This window comes from Gossypium raimondii, chromosome 6 (genome assembly GCF_025698545.1).
Source record: "Gossypium raimondii isolate GPD5lz chromosome 6, ASM2569854v1, whole genome shotgun sequence".
Taxonomy (NCBI): Eukaryota; Viridiplantae; Streptophyta; class Magnoliopsida; order Malvales; family Malvaceae; genus Gossypium; species Gossypium raimondii.
This window is the reverse complement of record NC_068570.1, coordinates 24,403,434-24,409,549: the sequence shown is the minus strand read 5'-3', so window position 1 is coordinate 24,409,549 and position 6,116 is coordinate 24,403,434. Positions and strand designations below refer to the sequence as shown.

At 32.5% G+C, this 6,116-nt stretch overlaps 1 pseudogene; it reads left to right on the top strand.

Annotated features, from left to right (window-relative positions):
- The first annotated feature begins 1,036 nt into the window (after positions 1 to 1,036).
- LOC128041699 (histidine kinase 5-like) lies at positions 1,037 to 4,931 on the top strand (annotated as a pseudogene).
- Positions 4,932 to 6,116: the final 1,185 nt, after the last annotated feature.

Sequence of the window (6,116 nt, the reverse complement as noted above, 5' to 3'; positions counted from 1 at the left end):
GATTTTTGGATGATGGGCTAAATTGTAATAAATTAAACTAATTTGAATGTACCTAAAAACTTCAAATTGATGACCTTAAGGGAATATCTAGGCAATTGAGATCGAGAGGAGATCTTGTTAGGCACCAGTTCATTAGTCTCAGGTTAACTGGTGAGATCAAGAGATAATCCAAATTAATTTGTCTAACTTGGTAAAATGGAGACCGAGATGTAATATGGAGTCATTTTGGGAGTTTAAGCAATTTGGATCCCTAATTTGAATATTAGTGAACTACATCAAGATCAACCAACTATCGTTTGTTACTTAATTGTTAATTCCATAACTTTGCACGTTTTACAATTTAGTCTTTGTTTGTTAGATCGTAGATTATTTTAATTTATCTTGACTTTATGATTTACCGTAATTTAATTTCTGTGATTAGTTGGTTAGACTCTTTATTTTGCATGCACGTCATTTAGAAATTATTCAATCCCTAATTCTCTTGGGTTTGATCCTTGGAATACTCTAGTGTTCTATTGTAATGCTACAAATATTACCACTGACCTATCACACTTACAGTAAAGTCGCAATACTTATATTCATTTTAATCCCAGTATTGATTCATATCTCCTTCTCTTCGATCGAGAGGGAGGCGATCAGCAGGACAGGACTAGGCCTCGTCATATGTAAATAATTAGTGTAATCTTTCTTTCTTAAAAATATATATATTTCTTTTTGTATAGAATTTTCATTCCACAGTTGGTACTACCAAAGAAAAATCGATCTATTATAAAGTGTATACTTGTAGCTAAGTTTCCTTCCCCCTCTTTTTACTTAATGAACTAGTCTAGCAAGTCAGGTAATAGTGACATAATGAAGAGACATTTTATCACATCACAACCAACGATAGTTAATTCCAGATCATTAAAAAGTTTGGAAGTTATGATGCTATATATTTTATGTATGCTTCCTTTTTACTTGAGAAATTTATGTTGTTAATATATGTAGATCATACTCTTGCTGGTACCATTTTATGTATTTGGAACAAATTGAGCTAATGGTCTGTCATCTTACCATGTCTAGTAAAGTGCATAGTGGTTCTACATTTACGTCTATCCTACCTTACAAGGTTTCTCCATCATGTTATCATTTTGATGACTCAGATGACCTCTCAAATATGGATGATCACGATGCTATGGAATTGCTAGCTTTTTCCAATTCCAACCATGCCTTTGGTTCTCTATTTTCATCTAATGGATATAGAAAAACATAAAATTAATACCATATAATATTAGCTACAGAAAGACACATAAACTTAATGGGTTCTTAGAGAATTGCAATTCATTTCCCATTAATAATGGTCAAGCAAAAGAGATAGATTCAATTAAGAATGTTTGTTTTAGGGCTGAAGATCTACATATATCATCTAAGCCTAGAATTTCATTTACCCACAGTTCAAAACTAGTTAATAGCAGTTCAATGTTTAGAGACACACATTATCGGAATGATGCAAAGGCTAAGAATAAGATTTCTACCGCAGATGCATCAAGTCGCTCAGAGACAAGCCTAGTGGTGGAAGTGTAAATGAGTATAAGTGAGCCGCAATGCTTTCCTAAGATGTAGGAGAAAATATTTAACATTGTTGTCAAGTCCATATTAAACAACAATCGAGATGTATCAAAAAATATTACATCAAAGATTAAGATCCTACTTAAGGAAGATAGTAAGATTAATGTGATGGCAGCATAGTCGATGATGAAGCAATTAGGCCACGCAAAAGATGTTGTGTAACACCCCAAAATAGGACTTAGGAGTTTTAGGGATATTTTAGGAATTTTTGCCTATATGAGCTCAGAATTTCATAAGGTTGGTACTCGATAATGTTTTCAACTATGGCATCTTAACTGTTAAATCAATTTTTGAAAAAGTATTCTAGAAACCCCTAATTTTAGAGAAAGGACCGATTCGTAACAAATTCAAAATAGTGAGCATTTATGTAACAATTTAACTAGTTTATAAAATTGAACATATTTCTTCCCCATCAACATGTTTTCACATCAGTTTCTTTTCCTCTTCATTATGCTTGTCGCCCCTTGCTTTTTCCTCACTATTCCATTCGTTTTTTATTTTTAAACCATAATACCTTGATTTTCTATCATTCCTAAGTTATTTACCATTATAAATCCCTACTAAAAAGACCCAAAACTCCATAGATTTCATCATCTTCTCCAAATGTGGGTTTTTCAAATTTACATCAAAACTCATTCGTTCTTTCAATAAAGGTAATTATTCATGTACCCATTGGTTTTTAATGTTATTTAGACATGAAACTTGAATTATTAGCCCTCAAATTGAATGTTTTAAATAAAAGCCAAAAATCGAACAATTAATGGTGGTTTCAAGATTTTGAGTCAAAACTTGGTTCCAAAGTGGTTTTCAACTTATTTTAGCTTGAATAGAAATTTTTTGAACTTATCTTGAAGTTTCTTTATGGATTTTTCATGTTTAAATGAATCTTGTAAAAATTGCCTAAAAGACGTTAAAAAATGTTGAAACCATGAATTGAGTAGATTTGTCTAGTTTGAAGGTTGTGAATTAGGCATTAGATGAACGGAACTAATTTTAGACAAAAACGTTGAGTATAGATCGAGATATTAGTATCTAAAGTTCGTTATGCTAATAGTTTAAGTTACATGGGAAATTAGCTTAAAGCTTGTGTGTTAGTTGATTTGAGTGAATTGTTGGTTGTTATTTGACTGTGGTTATTGTATGATTTATGTGTGTAAAGCTTCGGATTTGTTAGAGCTTGTTACGAGCTAGAGCAGCGTTAGTTGAGCTTTCGGCTTTTCGATAAAAGCATAAAATGGTAAGTGTATGGAATTGCTACTCGTAAACACGAGTCATGTGTTATTTGGGAATTAAGATGTAGCCTAAACCCCTACTCTAAATTCCAAGTGTATGTTTCCTTGAATCCATAATGATATTGTGATTTTTTGGTTATGTATTGTGCATGAAATGTGGTATGTGGACATAGTGACTATGGTGTGAAGTACAATTATATACATAAAATTTATATGTTACATGACTATGATAGTGTTTTGCAAAATATGTTATTCGATAGTGATAGTGCATGGATAATGGATAAGTAATATGTGTTGTTTTCGAATATTTTGGCCTTGTGATTTTGGAACCATTGAATATAGTTGGCATGCCATAGGATTGTAAGTACTCACTTATAAGTATAGTGGTTTGGGGCATTGAGGCCCTGGGACATGTTTGGAGGGATAAGGGAATGTGAGCTAAGCTCCATTCAACGGGACATGTGAGGGGAAATAATAAAAGTGTTAGCTTTATGCTTCACTTTTTGTGACATGTTTGACTATATGAGTCTATGTAATGTAAAGGAGATCTGCATATCCGATGTGTGATGCTAGAGGTCACTATATGTTTCATAACTCAAGTGTCAATTTATCATATTTTATGTAATCATGTGGAATATGTTCTATGCTTGAATTAGTATGTATGCATTGTGAGAATGAACTATTAGATAATGCATGACGTAATACTATATGATGTTAGACTTAAGATTAAGGTACTTGTGAGTAAATGATTGGTTGTGTTGCAAGATGTTATGTTTACGTTGTGGAAAATCGTTGCATTCACTGAGCTTGTTGTAGCTCACCCACTCATTTCAACATATGCAGATCAGTGACGCCATGGTGTGGGGGTGTGGTTTTCGAGGGAGTGATCCAAGGAAGAATGGTTATTTATCGTAGGTTCTCTATTATATATATTCGTATTGGGGAAATGGGCAATATGGTAGAACCATTTTGGGTTATTGATCTTTAAACATTGTGATTTGATTTAAAAGAATTTCATGTTATCCTTATGTTAGAACTTTTAAACATTGATGTTGGCATAACAATTCTTGCTTGGATGATTGGACACTTTGGACTGATAAATTTAGCCATAGCAAGATGAAATAAACAAAGTACTTGATGCATGTTGCTTAGGAACTATTTGAAATGAATTATTTGCTCTTCTATGATGCATTTTTAGCTTCAGTAGTAGAGGTATTGATAGTTGGCTTTGAAAATTGATACCTTTGTGAATTAAAACGCACAGGAAAACAAAATACGGATTTGGTATCGATACCTTATCTCAAGTATCAATACTCAGGACTAAAGTATCGATAATTTATAGCATGTACCGATAATTTTTTATAATTGGGATTTTTGGCCAGAAAAAAGTAAGCTACTTTGGTATCACTTTTCTAAGTGGTATCGATACCACTCAAAGAAAATATCGATACCTTATTGACAGTATTGATACCTACAAGCAGTTTTATGAAATTTTGCTAAATATCCCTTATGCATGCTTTTAATTGTATGTAAGACCGACTAACAAATGACTTGTATGTAATAATGTTTATTAACTAATTGGATGACTTAAAACTTATACAGGTTAACAAAAGAAGATCGGTTTGCTCGGAGCTAATCCCCTATTTGATGTACATGAGACGAGACGATGGTGTGGCATCCTATATTTAGGCTTGGCGACCAGGCCGAGTATAAGGTGTTACATGTTGTGAACAACGGTGTTGATGTTGTCCATGCGGTTCAAAGCCGTAGTAATTGGGATGAAGCAATAAAGGCTGGGATAGAGCAACAAATGGGGTATGCATTCCAGTCTCAGATGGCCTTCAAGCAACAAGATTGATTCGCTCCCTTGAAGAAAATGGTAATTGGGATGAAGTAACAAAGGCTGAGATAGAGCAACCTTTGCCTTCATCAGATTCATCACAACTAGGTTGTACACCTCCAAGAAATTGTATTGCCATAATTGCAATAAGCTCATCAATTTTGCTTCCTACTTATTTCAATCTCCTTACATATGTTGCATGCTTTATCACATTGAAACTACTGATGCATTATCTTTGCATCCTTCTTTGAAATGGTAGACTAGGTTCATATAATAAATGGTTGGTTGTTAAGAATAGGGTAATTCAATGGTAAATTTACTCTTATTGACATAAGGTAAGTAATTAAAGCTATATTTTCTTATATGGTTTATTGCATCATGTCAACTTTTCAAACTTCAAAACATTTTAATTGAATCATTAAGATATCGATATCATATCAGTCAAGTCATGCTGGCATTTTAGATGCTAAATACTTGTTTGGATTTGATGTGGAATATATTAAAAATATAATGTGCTTATGGCATGGATAGTTGGGATTTGAAGAAAAAATAGCCTTCCTAAATTTTACTAATAATATAATTTATGTTTCTTTTCGGTCCAAGCAGTTAATGCATAAGCAATATTTAACAAAAAGATTTAATCTGAAACAACATTGATAGTATGATGGCTAAATTAAAACATTTTAAATTTGAGAACCAATTTAAAATCTGAAGCATAGGGTAGGGACATATGATGTAATTAACCTTTTTTAATTATCCAAATTGTTACATTATGAGGGTAACAACTTTCTGACTAAGCTTATTTCTTCCATAAAGTTCATTTTTACAATGACTATAATGTTACTTTGTATGCACGTAAGTATCCTTGCATGTATGTTTACATACTAAGAAATATTGTTTCGCAAATGGTATTGACTGATTGTTTCAAAACCAAAACTTTCTGAATCTAAAAGAGTGTCTACAACAACATTTTCCCTAAATGATTATTATCCTTTTATAAATGATATGTGTACGGAAGAATTGACAGAAGCAAGTATAGTTTAGTTTTGTCAATGTATCTTCTTCTTCTTCTCAACCATTACCATCTCTTTATAGATTGTGTTGTATTGTATGTATGTCATTTGTTTTTATCTATCTCCCCGTAGCTTTTCCTACCAAATAAATATTTAAGTTTCTAAAATGAATTTCGGTTTGGTGGATCAATATACTCGTTAATACCAATAAGTGTTAGGTTAGTGATAAATTATATTACATTCTTAAAGAGAATTCAGGTTCAAATTTTAAAGATGACATTGTTAGGAGGAGCAGTCGCGAACCCCAAAAGGATTAGTCTTCATGAATTGTTAAACAAGCATGGAGGATGCCTTGATTCCACCACAGACGAAAAAAAAACTATGTTAATGCAAATATCAAATTTTGGGTCGTTGAGTGTCCAT